This window comes from Tachyglossus aculeatus, chromosome 7 (assembly GCF_015852505.1).
Source record: "Tachyglossus aculeatus isolate mTacAcu1 chromosome 7, mTacAcu1.pri, whole genome shotgun sequence".
Taxonomy (NCBI): domain Eukaryota; kingdom Metazoa; phylum Chordata; class Mammalia; order Monotremata; family Tachyglossidae; genus Tachyglossus; species Tachyglossus aculeatus.
This window is the reverse complement of record NC_052072.1, coordinates 18,401,133-18,420,789: the sequence shown is the minus strand read 5'-3', so window position 1 is coordinate 18,420,789 and position 19,657 is coordinate 18,401,133. Positions and strand designations below refer to the sequence as shown.

The window sequence follows — 19,657 nt, the reverse complement described above, 5'->3', positions numbered from 1 at the left end:
AAGCGCTTACTATCTGCCAAACACTGTTCTAAGCACTGGGGAGGATACAAGGTGATCAGATTGTCCCAGTTGGGGCTCACAGTCTTAATCCCCATTTTACAGGTGAGGTAACCGAGGCCCAGGGAAGTTAAGTGACTTGCCCAAAGTCACACAGCTGACAAGCAGCGGAGCCGGGATTAGAACCCAAGACCTCTGGCTCCCAAGCCCAGGCTCTTTCCACTGAGCCACGCTGCTTGGTTTCCAGAAGGGGGTGAAAATCTCACCCAGAAAATGTGACGTTTGACAATTAAACGGAAGCCCTTCCCAATTAAGACAGCAAGCAAGCACCTGCTTTAATTGGAAGCCAGCATTTTCCACCCAGATAATGGCACTGTAGTTTCTGGGCCCCAGTTGGTTGAATATACATATGGATATGTATACATTTAGGTCTCAATGCTGCCGCAAGATCTGCCCATTGTAGGTTAACAATAAAGCATTTCGAGAGAAAAAGCGAAATCATGAAAGGCCGGAAAGAAGGAGCTGCTACAGCGGGTCTGCTTTCATGCCTCCTTCCCAGGAAGTCTCCCTCAAGCTGAGGAGAAAAAGACCAAGAGCAGAAATGAACTCAGACAAGGCCAATGGAGATTATGACACCAGTGACTGCCAAAAGGAAAGCTTGTAGCAAATGTGGAGCAATGATAAACCAGTTTTAGTGAGCGAAACTGACTGGTCCATATGTTTAGGGCCAGGGGATGTGGAGAGGTGGGAAAGAGCTGAGAGAGAGAGAGAGAGGAGAGGGAGGAAGAGAGACAAGAGGGAGAGCAAGTGAGAGAGATAAAACGGAGGTAGAAAAGAGGTGAAAGGGAGAGGAGGAGGAAGTGAAAAGGAGTAAAAGAAGGAGATCGAGGTGGGTGAAATGGTAGGGGAGAGATTGAGGGGGAGAATGAGAGAGAAGGGGGGGGAGAGAGAAACAGAGTTTGGGGAGAACGAGAGAGGGAGAGAGAGAGAAAAGGCAAGGGAGGAGGATGCCTGCATTCGTGCAAATGCCAAAGGCGATGAAATCTCTAAATTAATTTTTGATATTCTCCCACTAACTGGGCCACAGCTCCCACTCATTACTGCAGGCCTCTCCCCTCAGTTGCGAGTCTGCTCCCAGAAGTGGCTATTTGGGGAAGGGGTGGTCCTTCTCCTCCCCGACATTGCCTAGCCTCGCTTTGCCCGCCCCCACCTCCAGGTGCTGCCGGGCCAAGCGGACGCTGCTCCTCTCCCTCTGTGCCACCCCCTCTCCCTCCCAGAAAGCTCTCGAGGCTATCGGGCTGTATGGGCCTGGGTCCCCACCGGGGCGAAGTCCGAGGCCCCCGGAGCCTCCCAGAGGCTGACTGACCCTTCCTCCGGCAGAGGCTCCGGGAATTCCCAGCCCTGCAACTGGACCAGAAGAGAATCCAGCCAACTGCAGGGAGGTAGATGGAGCGACTGCCCGCCGGACGGTTGGCATGATGGCCTGCCGGAGGCTTCAAGGGAAAGAGGTCTTGGGGGCACGCTATAATTAGTGGCTGCCTGCTCCAGCACACTCTTGCTGGTGTGTGTCAGGGGGAGGGAAAGCCATCCATCATCCCACAGTTCCAAAGTGGCGAAGCCCCCAGAGATTCCAGCATCTCTGTCGTTTGAGCCCTCTCCCCTTCTCCTGCTTCTTCGTGTCGCTTCCTCTGGCCGCCCCCTTCCCTCTGCCCTCCTCCTCTCCGCCCCCCTAACCCCAGCCCCCTCCGCTCTGCAGCGTGACTCAACAACGCTGGGGGTGCGGAAAAGTGGGGTGGCGAGCTCGATGGTTTGGGGAGGGCCGGGAAGCCTGCACGTGTAGGTGAGGCCCAGGGCTGGACTGGGACCCTCCCCAGCCCTGGCAGTCCCTTCCCCTGGCTCCCACTCACCGCATCCCCACAGAGCCAAATCCCACCGCAAACCTATGGCCCAGATAGGGGAAGCTGAGACCCAGGAGCTGAGAAAGAGATTCATTCATATTTATTGAGCGCTTACTGTGTGCAGGGCAATGTACTAAGCACTTGGGAAGTACAAGCTGGCAACATATAAAGACGATCCCTACCCAACAGCGGGCTCCCAGTCTAGAAGGCGGGCTCACAGTCTGGAAGAGATGCTGAGAAGCTACAGGAGTTTGGGGCTGTCCCAGGCAAGGATGGGGGGCTGCCCAGAACAGGGATGGGGGGCTACCCCAGCCACAGATGGGGAGCTACCTGCCTTCCCGCAGTCCCCGGGGGGCAACCTAAAGGTGGAATTCTTCACCCCTCCATTTTCCTTTCTCTGCTCAGCTTTCTGGGCCTCCTCCCAAGGAGAGGTCAGGGGGTTACTGGGGAAAGGTCTAGAGCGCTTCTCAGCTCAGCTTCGGGCCTCTCCTCTCTCAGACAGTGGGAGTCCACGGCTCCTAAAATCTCCCTTTCTGGGCTCCTGGTTCCTTCAAAGCAACCGGCCCCTCCTGCCTTCCAGATAGCCATGCCCAGCGTCAGTAATAATTCTGACAGGCCAGCAGGAAATAGTGATGACTTGATTAGTTTTGCTGTCTGCTGGTGCGGGCCGAGACATAGCAAATGCTGGCAATTTGGGGTGGGAGGGGGGTGCGGCTGCTTGTGTCTGGACACTCAGGACAAAGGCCCCCCAACCTCCCACTGGGGAGGCTCCCCAGCCTCTCCCTGCTTTCCCTCCAAGATCCTCCAGCCCAGGCTCCCAGGGGCTGCTCGGAGGTAAGGGGTGGCTGGCATAGTCAGGGATGTCACTGACTGACTCTGTGTGTGTATGTAGGGGACAGGGGGCGAGGGAGGGGACACTGCTAATTCACACCAACAACGAAGCCGAGGGGCTTGGCTGGACAGAGAACTCGCCTGTCTCTTCGAGGAAACTGGCTCCACACTTCTCTTCATCACTGCCTAGGGGATAACAGCCTCTTCCCAAAATTGAGCTGGCAATTACAAACACACACACACCCCGGCTCACACACAGTCAACACGCACGCACACACAAACGCTCCTTCACACTCCCCAACACTGCACACACTCATTCACGTGCACGCAAACATACATATGGGCTCACCCACAGTTCATTCATTCAATCGAATCGATTGAGTGCTTACTGTGTGCAGAGCACTGTACTAGCGCTTGGGAAGTACAAACTGGCAACATATACACACATGGGCTCACACATAGTTGACACGCACACACACTCCTTCACACTCACCAATACTACACACACTCATTCACATGTACACACAGGAGCATGAGCACATATATATACACAGGAGTGAGCATGCGCATATATATATGTATGTGTATATATATACATACACACACATAGGTACACACACACCTACATACACACACCTAAATATATATATATATATATACACACACACACACATACATACACACATATACACACACCTATACGCACACACACACACACCTATATATATTTATATAAACACACACACACATATATATATATATACACACACACACCTATATGTACACACACAACTATATATATTTATATATACACACACCTGTATATGCACACATATACACACACGCACACACACAAACACACATATAAACACATACATATACACACACATATGTACAAATACATACACACACGCACACCTTCTCTCCCTCCCTCCCTCCCTCGGGGCACCATTTCCCATCCCCAGCTCTCTTCCTCTTCCTCCTCCTCCTCCTCCTGGGAACCTGGCCCCGGGAAGCCCCAGGGTGGGCCAAGCCCCCAGAGCCCCCTGAACTCCATGTGGGCAGCCAGCCGAGGTGGCAGGAGGCTCGGAGGGTGGGGGGGGGGGGGGGGTGCTTCGAGGAAGGCGGGGCTGAGTGGTCCCGGGAAAGGGGAGCCGAGCTGGGGATGCTGGCACTGCCCCTTACCTGCTCCTGCCCACTTCCCCGGCTAAGACACCTGGCACTAGCCCATCCGGTGCCCCTCCTCTCTCTCACCTTTACCGAACTAAGGCTGACACTGTCCCTTTGTCGGGCCCGTAGACCCCCCCCCCAAAAAAAACCTAGCACTAAGCCCCCCTACACACACACAGATTTGGCACTGCCCCCTCCCTGAAACGAGAGACCTGGCACTGCTCCACCGTGGACTGAGAGATGTGGCACTACCCTCACCCGGGTTTGCGAGACCTGGCTCTGCCCCCCATCCTGAACCAAGAGATCTGAAATGTGGCAGTACCCCCCTCCCCTAGCCCGAGAGACCTGGCACTGCCCCGAAGCCTTCCTGGACAGAGAGTCCTGGCAGTGCCCTCTCCCCTGGACTGAGAGGATCCCGGGATTGAGAGACCTGGCACTGCCCCCCCATCCTGACCCGAGAGATAGGCGATCTGGCACTGCCCCCCACCCTATTCTGAGAGACGGGTCGCTGCCCCCGGACTCTGGATCCAGAGACCTGCCACTGCCCCCACCCCTTCCTGGGCAGAGAACCCTGCCACTGCCCTCTCCCTTGGACTGAGCGACTTGGCACCGGCCCCCCTCTCCATGGAGGAAAGAGCTGGCACGGCTTCCCCCCGCCCCAGCCCGGGGCTGACAGCCCCGCTCCCCGGGCACCCGGGCACTGCCCATCGCCCCCCGGGCCGAAGAGGCGGGCAGTAAGTACCCCCGAGGCGGTGGAGAGGGAGGTGGGAAGGAGGGAGACCTCATCTCCCTCCCGAGTGCCAGCCGCCCGGACGCCTGGGCTCTCCGGTGCCCCCCGGAGAGGTGACCGGTCCGTCCCTGGACCCTAGACCTCCTCTCCGCCCACGGCCCCCTCCCTTCCGTCCTCTGCCCCGACGCCCCCCGCCTCCTCCGGCCTCGACTTACCTGTCCGAGGGGGCAGCCTCGGGGGGCAGCCGGGGGCGGGGGCGAGCCCCCTGCCCCCTGCCCCGAACTCAGAAGCGAGGGCGCGGAGTCTCGGCTCACACCGGCCCGGACCCGCTCAGGGCGCAGAGAGGCTGGACAGTCAGTACAGCTCCCCGAGAGCCAACCATCCAGCGCCCGCCTCCTCTCCCTCCTCCTCCTCCTTCTTCCCCTCCTCCTGCTCCTGCTCCTCCTCCTCCTCCTCCTCCTCCTCCGTGCCAAGGGGCAGAAATCCTCTTCCCGGCCGCCGGGAACCCAGGTGTCCAGGGGCGGAGAGGGGGCTCGGGGACCCGCAGCGCCGCGGCAACGTCAGCAAAAAAATGCAAGGGCGGGGGGGAGACACAGAGAGAGAGAGAGAGAGAGAGAGAGAGAGAGAGAGAGAGAGAGAAAAGAGAGAGGGAGGAGAAGGGGGAGAGATAGGAGAGAGAGAGAGAGAGAAGGGGGAGAAAGAGAGGAGAGGGAGGGGAGAGAGAAAAACGGGGAGGGAGAGAAGGGAGAGGGAGAGAGGAGAGAGGGAGGGGAGAGAGAAAAACAGAGGGGAGGGAGAGAAGAGGGAGAGAGAGGGGGAAGAGAGAGAGGGAGGGGAGAGAAAAAAGGCAGAAAGACAGGAAGGGGAGAAAGAGGGGGGAGCGGGAGAAGAGGGGGGAGCGGGAGACGAGGGGGGAGCGGGAGACGAGGGGGGGGAGCGGGAGACGAGGGGGGGAGCGGGAGACGAGGGGGAGAGGGAGACGAGGGGGAGAGGGAGACCAGGGGGAGAGGGGAAGAGAGGGGGAGAGAGGGGGAGAGGGGGGAGAGGGGGGGAGGGGGGGAGAGGGGAAGAGAGGGGAAGAGAGGAGAAGAGAGGGGAAGAGAGGGGGGAGAGAGGGGGAGGGGGGAGGGGGGGAGGGGGGAGAGAGGGAGGGGGGAGAGGGGGGGAGGGGGGAGGGCGGAGAGAGGGGGAGAGAGGGGGAGAGAGAAGAGGGGAGAGGGGGAGAGGGGGGAGAGAGAGAAGAGGGGGAGGGAGAGAGAGAAGAGAGGGAGGGAGAGAGAGGAGAGAGGGAGGGAGAAAAGAGGGAGAGAGAGGAGAGAGGGAGGGAGAAAAGAGGGAGAGAAAGAGAGGGGAGGGGGAAGGGCGGGCGAGAGAGAGAGAGAGAGAGAGAGAGAGAGAGAGAGAGAGAGAGAGAGAGAGAGGAGAGAGACAAAGGGGGGGGATGGAGAGGGAAAAGAGAGGGGGAAGGGGAGAGAGAAAGCCAGGAGAGAGAGGAGAGGGAGAGGGAGAGAGAAAAGGAGGGGGGATAGAAAACCAGGAGGGGGGGGGAGAGAGAAAAGGAGGGGGGAGAGATGAGGGAGAAAAAGAGATGGGGGAGGGAGGGGGAGAGAAAGAGAGGGAAGGGGAGAGAAAGAGAGGGAGGGGGAAGGGGAGAGAAAGGAGAGAGAGAGAAGAGAAAGGAGGGGGAGAGAGAAAAAGGGGGAAGGAGGGGGGAGAAAAAGAGGGGAGAGAGAGGAGAAGGGGAGAGAGAAAAGGGGGAGGGGGAAGGGAAAGAGGGGAGAGAGAGGAGAAGGGGAGAGAGAAAAGGGGGAGGGGAAGGGAAAGAGGGGAGGAAGAGAGAGAAAGAGAGGAGGGGGAGAGTGAGAAAGAGAGAAGAGAGAGGGAGAAGAGAAAGGGGGGGAGGGAGAGGGAGAGGGGGGGAGAGAGAGAGAGAGAGAGAGAGAGAGGGAGAGAGGGAGAGAGAGAGAGAGAGAGAGAGAGAGAGAGAGAGAGAGAGAGAGAGAGAGAGAAAAGAGAGATCCGCAGTCAACTCTGCTGAGCTGGGCTCATTCCCGCCGATCACCTTTTCTCAGCCTCCCGCCCCGCCATGGACCGGACAAGTTTGCGTTGAAAAGTGCGGGAGGGTGTCTATCCCGCAGCCTCCAGCACCTAGAAAACACCCCTGCCCCCCGCCCCTCGGCCTTCCAGAAGACCCCCACACACACACACACACACCCCACCCCAACCACATGCATGACCGTGTCATGTGTTCTGGTACTGTCATACAGGTGCGGTTGCAGTGTCCGTATACCGTGCCAGGACTCCTGGACCGGGCCGGGTGGGCGGTGGGGAACGGGGTGGCGGGGGAAGCAGATAATAATCATAATGATGGTATTTGCTATACGCTTACTATGTGCCAAGCACTGTTCTAAGCGCTAGGGGAGAAACAAGGTAACCAGGTTGTCCCATGTGGGGCTCACAGTCTCAATCCCCATTTTACAGATGAGGTCACTGAGGCCCAGGAAAGTTAAGTGGTTTCTCTAAGGTAACACAGCAGAAAAGTAGACGAGTCGGGATTACAACCCATGACCTGACTCCAAACTGGACTCTTTACTTGCTGAGCTCCCCTGCCGCCCCCCCGCTCCCCTCTGCACCCTGAAGGAAGGAAAAGTGGGTACAGACAGCTCCCCCTCGGAGCTCGTTGTTGGTTGGGGACCGTCTCTATATATTGCCGATCTGTGCCTCCCAAGCGTTTAGTCCGGTGCTCTACACACAATAAGCGCTCAATAAATACGATTCAATGAATGAATGAAAAGGAGCCATTTCCGTCCTGGGGGGAGATAGAGGGGCTGAGACGTCACCCAGCAGGACTGGACGGCGATGTCTGGGTGCCCTCTCCAGTCGGGGGGCGTTGAGTTTGCAGGCCCAGGGACCCGTCCGCCCGCCTGGCCGCCCTCGGGGAGTTACTCCCGGCCTCCAACCCTCTCTCGCCCTCTTTCCCAGCACGGCCCCGGGCAGAATTCAGCAGACCTGGGCGACGGCTTCGTTCGCGTTTCCCCCAACCGCACTGGCTTGAGAGCTTTGAAGACAGCTTCATCAGCAGCGCCCTCCCAGCATCTTTTCCATCCCGGGGGCACTTCTCCTTCCTCTCCACCGGTCTTACACCCCAGGATCACCTCTCCACACACACCAAGAGCAACTCTCCCTTCTCCCCAATATAATGCAGACAGGAGCACGTCTCCCTTTTCCCCTCTTTACAGACTCCTCCTCCTCCCTCTATACCCCGGGATCACCTCTCCCCCCACCTCCCCCTTTTATACCCCGGGATCAGATCTCTCAACTCACACTAAGAGCATCTCTCCCTTCTCCCCAGTATATAGACAGGAGCAAATCTCCCTCCTCCCCCCTCTATACACTGGGATCATCTCTCACTCCTCCCTTTATACACAGGGGTCACCTCTCCCTCTTCCCCCTTTCATACCTCGGGATCACCTCTCTCCACACACACACCAAGAGCATCTCTCCCTTCTCCCCAGTATATAGACCGGAGCACGTCTCCCTCCTCCCCCCTTTATACAACGGGGTCATCTCTCGCTCCTCCCCGTTTTATACGACTGGAGCATCTCTCTCCACACACACACCGAGAGCATCTCTCCCTTCTCCCCAGTATATAGACCGGAGCACGTCTCCCTCCTCCCCCCTTTATAGACTCCTCCTCCCTTTATACCCCGGGATCACCTCTCCCTCCTCCTCCCTTTATACCCCGGGATCATCTCTTCAAACAAACCAGAAGCATCTCTCCCTTCTCTCCAGTATATCGACCGGAGTATGCCTCCCTCCTCCCCCTTTTATAGGCTGGGAGTATCTCTCCCTCCTCCCTCTTTCATAGACGGGAAGCACCTCTCCCTCCTCCCCCTTTTATAGGCTGGGAGTATCTCTCCCTCCTCCCTCTTTCATAGACGGGAAGCACCTCTCCCTCCTCCCCCTTTTATAGGCTGGGAGTATCTCTCCCTCCTCCCTCTTTCATAGACGGTAAGCACCTCTCCTTCCTCCCCCTTTAAAGCCCGGGCCCGCCCCTCCCTCCTTCCCGCTTTATACCCCAGGATCGCCTCTCCCTCCTCCTACTCTTTACACATCAGGAGCATCTCTCCCTTCTCCCCAATATTAGACCGGAGCACGTCTCCCTCCTCTCCTCTTTATAGGCTGGGAGTACTCTCCCTCCTCCTTTCATAGACGGTGAGCATCTGTCCCTCCACCCCCTTCATACACAGGGCCCGCCACTCTCTGCTCCCGACTTTATTCCCATTCATTCCATCGTATTTATTGAGTGCTTACTGTGTGCGCAGAATACCCCGGCATCACCTCTCCCTCCTTTATAAACTGGGAGCATCTAGCGTGGCTCAGTGGAAAGAGCCCGGGCTTGGGAGTCAGAGGTCATGGGTCCTAATCCCGGCTCCGCCACTTGTCAACTGTGTGATTTGGGGCAAGTCACTTAACTTCTCTGCCTCAGTTACCTCATCTGTAAAATGGGGATTAAGACTGTGAGCCCCATGTGGGACAACCTGATTACCTTGAATCCCCCCCCAGCGCTTAGAACAGTGCTTTGCACATAGTAAGCGCTTAACAAATGCCATTACTATTATCTCTCCAGCCTTCCCCTTTTATGCACCCGGAACACCTCTCCCTCTCCCCGCCCGCTTTACACACCAGGAGTATCTCTCCCTTCTCCCCAATATATTAGAGAAGCAGTGTGGTTTAATGGAAAGAGCCCAGGCTTGGGAGTCAGAGGACGTGGGTTCTAATCCCAGCTCTCCCATTTGCCTGCTGCGTGACCTTGGGCAAGCCACTTCTCTGCACCTCAGTTACCTCAAGCAGCATGGCTCAGTGGAAAGAACACGGACTTCGGAGTCAGAGGTCATGGGTTCAAATCCCAGCTCCGCCAATTGTCAGCTGTGTGACTCTGGGCAAGTCACTTCACTTCTCTGTGCCTCAGTTCCCTCATCTGTAAAATGGGGATTAAGACTGTGAGCCCCCTGTGGGAGAACCTGATCATCTTGTAACCTCCCCAGCGCTTAGAACAGTGCTTTGCACATAGAAAGCGCTTAATAAATGCCATCATTATAATTATCTCTAAAATGGGGATTAAAAGACAGACACCCATATGGAACAACCTGATTACCTTTTAACTACCCTGGTGCTTAGAACAGTGCTTGGAACATAGTAAACGCTTTAACAAATGCCATCATCATCGTGTGGGGCAACCTGATTACCTTGTAACTACCCCAGTGCTTAGAATGGTGCTTGGCACATAGTAAGCGCTTAATACCATAATGATTATTATTATAGGCTGAGAGTATTTCTCCCTCCTCCCCCTTTATACCCCAGGATCACCTCTCCCTCCTCCTCCTCCCTTTAGGAAGAGGAAGCATCTCTCCCTGCTCCCACCATGCCAAATCGACAGCGGCTCTGAGACCCGGACGGGCCCTGGGGATGAAGATTAACGGGATTCATTCACTCATTCATTCAAATTTATTGAGCACTTACTGTGTGCAGAGCACTGTACTAAGCGCTTGGGAAGTACAAACTGGCAACATATAGAGATGGTCCCTACCCAACAACGGGCTCACAGTCTAGAAGGGGGAGACAGATAAAACAAGTAGACAGGTGTCAATACCAACAGAATAAATAGAATTATAGAGTAATAAATATGTACAAATATACACTTAGGTGTCAGAGGTCATGGGTTCTCATCCCGGCTCCACTACTTGTCAGCTGCGTGACCTTGGGCAAGTTACTTAGCTTCTCTGTGCCTCAGTTACCTCATCTGTAAAATGGGGATTAAGACTGTGAGCCCTACATGGGACAACCTCATTACCTTGTATCTTCCCCAGCACTTAGAACCGTGCTTGGCACATAGTAAGCACTTAAATACCATAAAAAGTGCTGTGGGGAGGGGAAGGAGGTAGAGCAGAGGGAGAGAGGGGAGGAGGAGAGGAAAAGGGGGATGGTGGGGGGGGGAAGGGTGGAGGGGATGGGATGGCACCTTGGTAGGTGTAGGGAGGTCGAGGTGAAAGCAGCCTCACCTACCTGGAGCCGTCTCTCCCCTCCCACACCAACCCAGGGCCTTAGAGACAATTTAGTCAGCTCACAGGGGTGGGGCGAGGGAGGAGGAGGAGAAGAAGAAGAAGGAGAGGAGAGAGGAGGAGAGGAGAAAGAGGGGGAGGACCATGAGGAAGATCAATCAATCAATCAATCGTATTTATTGAGCGCTTACTATGTGCAGAGCACTGTACTAAGCGCTTGGGAAGTACAAATTGGCATCACATAGAGACAGTCCCTACCCGATAGTGGGCTCACAGTCTAAAAGGGGGAGACAGAGAACAGAACCAAACATACCAACAAAATAAAATAAGTAGGATAGAAATGTACAAGTAAAATAAATAAATAAATAAATAAACAGAGTAATAAATATGTACAACCATATATACATATATACAGGTGCTGTGGGGAAGGGAAGGAGGTAAGACGGGGATGGAGAGGGGGACGAGGGGGAGAGGAAAGAAGGGGCTCAGTCTGGGAAGGCCTCCTGGAGGAGGTGAGCTCTCAGCAGGGCCTTGAAGGGAGGAAGAGAGCTAGCTTGGCGGATGGGCAGAGGGAGGGCATTCCAGGCCCGGGGGATGACGTGGGCCGGGGGTCGATGGCGGGACAGGCGAGAGCGAGGTACAGTGAGGAGATTAGTGGTGGAGGAGCGGAGGGTGCGGGCTGGGCAGTAGAAGGAGAGAAGGGAGGTGAGGTAGGAGGGGGCGAGGGGATGGAGAGCCTTGAAGCCCAGGGTGAGGAGTTTCTGCCTGATGCGCAGATTGATCGGTAGCCACTGGAGGTTTTTGAGGAGGGGAGTGATATGTCCAGAGCGTTTCTGGACAAAGATAATCCGGGCAGCAGCATGAAGTATGGATTGAAGTGGAGAGAGACACGAGGATGGGAGATCAGAGAGAAGGCTAGTGCAGTAGTCCAGACGGGATAGGATGAGAGCTTGAATGAGCAGGGTAGCGGTTTGGATGGAGAGGAAAGGGCGGATCTTGGCAATGTTGCGGAGCTGAGACCGGCAGGTTTTGGTGACGGCTTGGATGTGAGGGGTGAATGAGAGAGCAGAGTCGAGGATGACACCAAGGTTGCGGGCTTGTGAGACGGGAAGGATGGTAGTGCCGTCAACAGAGATGGGAAAGTCAGGGAGAGGACAAGGTTTGGGAGGGAAGACAAGGAGCTCAGTCTTCGACATGTTGAGCTTTAGGTGGCGGGCGGACATCCAGATGGAGATGTCCTGAAGGCAGGAGGAGATGCGAGCCTGGAGGGAGGGGGAGAGAGCAGGGGCAGAGATGTAGATCTGGGTGTCATCAGCGTAGAGGTGATAGTTGAAGCCGTGGGAGCGAATGAGGTCACCAAGGGAGTGAGTGTAGGTTGAGAACAGAAGGGGACCAAGCACTGAACCTTGGGGAACTCCCACAGTAAGAGGATGGGAGGGGGAGGAGGAGCCTGCAAAAGAGACTGAGAAAGAACGACCGGAGAGATAAGAGGAGAACCAGGAGAGGACGGAGTCTGTGAAGCCAAGGTCAGATAACGTGTTGAGGAGAAGGGGGTGGTCCACAGTGTCAAAGGCAGCTGAGAGGTCGAGGAGGATTAGGACAGAGTATGAGCCGTTGGATTTGGCAAGCAGGAGGTCATTGGTGACCTTTGAGAGCGCAGTTTCCGTGGAATGAAGGGGACGGAAGCCAGACTGGAGGGGGTCGAGGAGAGAGTTGTTGTTGAGGAATTCTAGGCAGCGCATGTAGACGACTCGTTCAAGGAGTTTGGAAAGGAATGGTAGGAGGGATATGGGACGATAACTAGAAGGTGAGGTGGGGTCAAGAGAGGGTTTTTTTAGGATGGGAGAGACATGGGCATGTTTGAAGGCAGAGGGGAAGGAACCAGTGGAGAGTGAGCGGTTGAAGATGGAAGTTAAGGAGGGGAGAAGGGATGGAGCGAGAGATTTCATAAGATGAGAGGGAATGGGGTCAGAAGCACAGGTGGCCGGAGTAGCACTTGAGAGGAGGGAGGAGAGTTCCTCTGAGGATACCACTGGGAAGGATGGGAGAGTAGCAGAGAATGTTGAGAGCCGGGGGGTTGGAGAAAGGGGGGAAGAGACTTTGGGGAGGTCGGACCTGATGGATTTAATTTTGTTAATGAAGTAGGAGGCCAGATCGTTGGGGGTGAGGGAAGGAGGAGGGGGAGGAACCGGGGGCCTGAGAAGGGAGTTGAATGTACGGAAGAGCTGGCGGGGCTGATGGGCATGGGTGTCAATAAGGGAGGAGAAATAGTTTTGTCTGGCAGAAGAGAGGGCTGAGTTAAGGCAGGAAAGGATAAACTTGAAGTGAACGAGGTTGGCATGGTGTTTAGACTTTCGCCAGCAGCGTTCGGCAGCTCGAGCATAAGAGCGAAGGAGGCGGACAGTGGCAGTGATCCAGGGCTGTGGGTTAGTGGTGCGAGAGCGGCGAAGGGAAAGGGGAGCGAGCGAGTCTAGCTGAGTAGAAAGGGTAGAGTTGAGAGCAGTAATCTGATCATCAAGACTGGGTAGAGAGGAGAGGGCGGCGAGGTGGGGTGTGAGGCGTTCCGAAAGATGGGTAGGGTCCAGAGAGCGGAGATCTCTGTGAGCGAGTAATACGGATTTACAGGGGAAAGGAGTGTGAGTGAGGAGGCAGGTGAGAAGATTATGATCAGAGAGAGGGATCACAGAGTTGGTGAGGGTGGACACAGTGCAGCGGTAGGAGATGATGAGGTCGAGGGTATGACCAAGTTGGTGAGTGGGTGAGGTGGGGTGGAGGAAGAGGTTGGCAGCGTCAAGGAGAGATAGAAGGCGGGCGGCAGAGGAGTCGTTAGGGATATCCATGTGGATATTGAAGTCTCCGAGGATCAGAGTGGGCATGGAGAAGGAGAGAAGGAATGTGAGGAAGGGGTCAAAGTCGTTAAAGAAGTTGGAAGTGGGGCCCGGAGGGCGGTAGATGACGGCTACAAGAATCTGGAGGGGGTGGTAGAGGCGAATAATGTGGGCTTCAAAGGAGGGGAAGGAAAGGGAAGGGGGAGGAGGGATAGTGCGAAAGCGACATTGGGGGGCGAGAAGGAAACCGACACCTCCTCCTTTTCCAGTGGGTCTGGGGGAGTGGGAGAAGAAGAGGCCTGCACTGCAGAGAGCAGCAGAAGAGACCGTGTCGTCCGACGACAGCCATGTTTCAGTTAGGGCGAGGAGGAGTAGAGAACTGGAAAGGAAAAGGTCTAGGAAGATGTCCTAGAACCATCAAATCAAAACAGTCTCTGAGACTAGGAGACATCAGTGACGATTTTAATCGAAATTTTAAATTAAATAGAAATTAGAAAACCCCTTCCCAACCCACATCCTCTCCCCCCAGCCCCTTTTACACTCTTTTAATAATAACAATAATAATAATAGTTTGCCAGCACTGTGCTATAAGCACTGTGGTAAGTACAAGATAATCAGGGTAGACACAGTTATTCTACATGGGGCTCACAGTCTTAGGGGCAGAGAGACTTTTGTTAGCCAATTGTTTCAGCACCAGAGGTTGGGGTGGAGGGAGGGAGAGTGGCTGTGGGAGCTGGAGGGTGGTTAGCCATAAAAGTGTGCCAGGCTTTGAGGCAATTGCACCTATGTCTGAGGCTGCAGATGGCAACCCTACCCACTAATCTTCCCCACCAACATTCCCATGCTGCTCCCAGCAGTACCAGGCATTCCAGCTGATCTGAAAGGTTTCATTCCGAGCTGGGGGGGCTGCCCTGTTCTTCGGGCATCAGTTCCCTTTCAAAGCTTCAGAGCAGCAGGGGTGGCAGGGGAGACCCAGGGGGCACCTTGCCACAGAGAAGATCTACAGGGCAGTTTGTTGTAACGGCTGGCTGGTCCCCAGGACACTGGAAGACCTGCCACTTCGAAGACCTCCTGTGAGACCTTGGGTAATCTGTGCCTGAGTTTACTCAACTGTAAAATGGGGATTCAATACCTGTTCTCCCTCCTTCTTCAATTGTAAGCCCCCTGGGGATAGGGACTGTGCCCAACCTGATTAACTTGTGTCTACCCCAGTGCTTGACACATAGTAAGCACTTAATAACACCATAATAAAAATAACTCCCTTAACTGCTTTCCCTCTATTATCACTCCAACCATCACCCCTCTCCACTATGGTCCCATTCTTCCTCCTCCCAACTGTCAATACTAGGACAAATGAGTGGAAGTCTTCACCGGACTTCCTGAACAGATTCCAGCCAAGCCTTTCTTCTCCTGGAGTGGCCCAGATCCTCAAAGCTGCCGCCAAAGTTGCCTCCAAGCAACTCAGGAGCTTTCCCTGCCAGACCTCCAGCCTCTGAGAGCCCATGGCCCTGCAGTGGGCAGCGGGGCAACCCCCACCTCAGACAGGGCCCCATCCAAAACTGTGGGAGGTCTCACAACCTACATTCCTGCCTCTTGCTGCCAGGAAGTCCTTCCCGTTATCTCACTTCAATTCCTCTGGCTCCAGTTTCCATCTCATTTGCTCTGATCCTGCCTTGGACTAAAGGGAGCAGCTTGTCAATGCACTTCCAGGAGGTGGAGGGAAGGGTTTTGGGGGTTGGGAGGGTGAGGGTGCACGGCATGTTCGCCCAAACTTATTTCAGGGGGATGTTGGCCACTGGACATAATGCCCCCGCCCTGCCCCCAAAAAAAGAAAAAGAAAAAAAGCCTATGGCTTGAAATTGATGTGGCAGAGGCCACATGGGACTGGGTGTCTCTGAGCGGGCAAAGCTGAGAACCATCTTGGTCAGTCTGCCCACCACCTGCTTGGGTTTTTCCATTTCTAATGCATTTCCAACTCACTCTCCGAAACCAGGCCCTTAGAGGAAGCTGCCAGAGATCAGGAGGGTTTGTTTAAACAATAACCATCTCCAGGCAGGGCATTTCCCTGAGATGAATGGCCAGCTGGGAGGAGAAGGAGAAGATAGCCCAGGGAGCAGCGGAGAGCCATAAATGATCCGGGGAGGCAGCCTTCCAGATGGAGCAAGAAGAGCAGTGTGAGGGCAGGACACCGGGCCGAAAACCTCATTGGGCCGGGAGTCAGGACGCCCAGCCCTTCCCTTCTCTCAACCCTCCCAAGGGGCAGCCCCACCCCACCCCTGAGTCCCCCCTCTACACCTCCAGCTGAGGAATGGCGAGATTGCTTGGAAAAGCAAGATTTCTCCCTAAAGAGGGAGATGCTCCTAGAAAGCTTCAATTTAAGATTGAGCTTGCTGGCATTTTTTAAATGATACTGGCTAAGTGTTTACTATGGGCCAGGCACTGTACTAAGTGCTGGAGTAAATACAAGCTAATAAGGTTGTCCATATCCATGTCCCACATGGGGCTCACCATCTTAATCTCCATTTTAGAGTTGAGGTAGAAAAGCCACAGAGAAGTGAAGTGACTTGTCCAAGGTCATGCAGCAGACAAGTGATAGAACTAGGATGAAAACACAGGTTCTCCTGACTTCCAAGCCTGTGCTCTATTCACAAGGCCATGCTGCTGCCCTGGATGGGAGCAGATTAGCAAGGAAGAGGAGAATTCTGAGATGGGAGATTTAACACCGTGGTTGGGAGGTGCCCTCTGGACCAGAGACAGGAGGATGGACCAGATGACCCTGGTCCCAGATCTATTCCGGCTCTGCCAACTATCAGCTGTGTGACTTTGGGCAAATCACTTAACTTCTCTGTGCCTCAGTGTCCTCATCTGTAAAATAGGGATTAAGATTGTGAGCCCTCTGTGGGACAACCTGATCACTCTGTAACCTCCCCAGCACTTAGAATGGTGTTTTGCACATAGTAAGTGCTTAATAAATCCCATTATTATTATTACTACCCACTTGCACACGAGGCTTTGAGGGTGGCAGAGACAACAGCCCAGCTCCCTTCTTCCCTGACAGCCTTCTGCCCACCTTCCAGCCCCCGCCCTTTATGCCTGTCAGTGAGCCTTCCTTCTGCCCTCTCTCTATCACCTAGCCCTTCTGGGGCCATAATAATTAATAATTTTGGTAATTGTTAAGCACTTGCTGTGTGCCAGGCACTGTACTAAGCATTGGGGTGGGTACCAGCAAATCAGGCTGGACACAGTCCCTCTCCCACATAATAATGTTGGTATGTGTTAAACGCTTATTATGTGCCAAGCACAGTTCTAAGTGCTGGGGTAGATACAAGGTTATCAGGTTGTCCTACGTGGAGCTCACAGTCTTAATCAATCGTATTTATTGAGTGCTTACTGTGTGCAGAGCACTGTACTATGCGCTTGGGAAGTACAAGATGGCAACATATAGAGACAGTCCCTACCCAACAGTGGGCTCACAGTCTAAAAGGGGGAGACAGAGAACAAAACCAAACATACTAACAAAATAAAATAAATAGAATAGATATGTACAAGTAAAATAAATAGAGTAATAAATCTGTACAAACATATATACAGGTGCTGTGGGGAAGGGAAGGAGGTAAGATGTGGGGATGGAGAGGGGGATGAGGGGGAGAGGAAGGAAGGGGCGCAGTCTGGGAAGGCCTCCTGGAGGAGGTGAGCTCTCAGTAGGGCCTTGAAGGGAGGAAGAGAGCTAGCTTGGCGGATGGGCAGAGGGAGGGCATTCCAGGCCCGGGGGATGACGTGGGCCGGGGGTCGATGGTGGGACGGGCGAGAACGAGGTATGGTGAGGAGATTAGCGGCAGAGGAGCGGAGGGTGCGGGATGGGCTGGAGAAGGAGAGAAGGGAGGTGAGGTAGGAGGGGGCAAGGGGATGGACAGCCTTGAAGCCAAGGGTGAGGAGTTTCTGCCTGATGCGCAGATTGATTGGTAGCCACTGGAGATCCCCATTTTAATAATAATAATGGTATTTATTAAGTGCTTACTATATACAAAGCACTGTTCTAAGCACTGGGGAGGTAACAAGGTGATCAAGTTGTCCCATGGGGGTTCGGGGGGCTCACAGTCTTAATCCCCATTTTACAGATGAGGTAACTGAGACAGAGAAGTTAAGTGATTTGCCCAAAGTCACACAGCTGACAATTGGCGGAGCAGGGATTGGAACCCATGACCTCTGACTCCAAAGCCCGGGCTCTTTCCACTGAGCCATGCTGCTTCTCAATAACTGTGGTATTTGTTAAGCGCTTACCATGTGCTAGGCACTGTACTAAACGCTGGGGGGGGGGAATACGAGCAAATCAGGTTGGATACAATCCCTGTCCCATGTGGGGCTCACAGTCTCAATCCCCATTTTACAGATGAGGGAACTGAGGCACAGAGACGTGAAGTGACTTGCCCAGGGTCACACAGCAGACAAGTGGTGGAGTCAGGATTAGAACCCATGACCTTCTGACTTCCAGGCCCATGCTCTAGCCACTAGCCCACACTGTTTCCATATGATTGATAGATTGATTGACTCATCTGTAGCTGAATATTCCCAGCATTCTCAAGGAAAGAGGTGGGCTTGGAGGCGGCACTTACAGAGCCTCCAAATCCTCTCTCCCTCACCCTGCCTAGCCCCAGAAACACCTAATCCTCCTTCTCCCAGCTTTCTTTCCCCTCGTCCTTCCCCTCCCTTTTTTCCTGTCTCCCTTTCGTGAAGATTCAGGATTTCCCAACCACTTTCTACCTGCTGTAAAATAATAATAATAGTTAAGTACTTACATGCCAACCACTGTACTAAAGCACTGGGGTTGATACAGATAATCAGGTCGGACACAGCACCTGTCCCACTTGTGGCTCACAATCTAAGTAGAACAACAATCCCCACTTTACAGGTGAAGAAACTAAAGTACACAGAAGTGAGAAGCCGTGTGGCTCAAGGGAAAGAGCACAGGCTTTGGAGTCAGTGGTAATAGGTTCAAATCCCGGCTCCACCATATGTCTGCTGTGTGACACTGGGCAAGTCACTTCACTTCTCAGCCTCAGTTACCTCATCTGTAAAATGGGGATGAAGACCGTGAGCCCCACGTGGGACAACCTGATCACCTTGTATCCCGCCAGCACTTAGAACAGTGCTTTGCACATAGTAAGTGCTTAAATGCCATCATTATTATTAAGTGAAGAGAATTGCCCAAGTTCACACAGCAGGTAAGATGCAGAGCCAGGTTTAGAACCCAGGTCCTCTGACTCCCAGGCTCTTTCTACTAGATTACTTTGCTTCTCACTGTCAGGATCCTTCTCAGCTCCTGGAGCCCAGGGGCTGTCAGCCTGGAGCCAAATGTTGTTGAAGATAGATGTCATAAGCAGGGATCTTCAAACACAATGAGCATTAAGAGCCCCACTTGTCCTCCCATGCTCCAGCATAGCTCTCACCCCAGAGCAAACTGGACCCCACGAAGAGCCTGCAGGGGGGACTGGATGGCATGCAGAGAGGGGAAAGCCAGTTCACTGCGATTAACTGCCAATCAGGAGAGGGATCCAGCTTCCCAGGATCAGTCAGAACTGACAGAGAGAGGCATGGAGTTTGGCTGTCTCTCTCGGGAGATCTGGGACAACACCTTAAGTGTCTTCTCCGTGTGCAGTGGACTGATGGTTCAATGGGCCGGCACAGGAAGGCCGCAGGCCCGGGTGCACACGAGGCCACTTGTGTGAAGGGATGGACTGGGCCAACGTTCTCACTGATAGCAGCAGCGGGAGTTGATATAGTCATCATCTCCGGGCATTGATCCGGGCTCAGGGAGAAACCCAAACTGGGCTTTCTAGGAGCCCAAGGCTAGCAGAGAAGCAGCGTGGCTCAGTGGAAAGAGCCAGGGCTTGGGAGTCGGAGATCATAGGCTCTAATCCCAGCTCTGACACATGTCAGCTGTGTGACTTTGGGCAAGTTACTTCACTTCTCTGGGCCTTGGTTACCTCATCTGTAAAATGGGGATTAAGACTGTGAGCCCCACATGGGACAACCTGATCATCTTGTATTCTCCCCAGCGCTTAGAACAGTGCTTTGCACATAGTAAGTGCTTAACAAATGCCATCATTATTATTATCAGAAGCAGGGCTGACTTCTGGTACT

At 54.2% G+C, this 19,657-nt stretch overlaps 1 protein-coding gene across 1 annotated transcript in view; it reads right to left on the bottom strand.

Moving 5' to 3' along the window:
* GRM4 (glutamate metabotropic receptor 4) overlaps positions 1–4,878 on the bottom strand; it is a 178,832-nt gene extending 173,954 nt beyond the window's left edge. Inside the window, exon 1 of the mRNA XM_038749051.1 lies at positions 4,842–4,878. The gene's annotated coding sequence lies outside the window, so the exon portion shown is untranslated. The remainder of the gene's footprint in view (positions 1–4,841) is intronic.
* Positions 4,879–19,657: the final 14,779 nt, after the last annotated feature.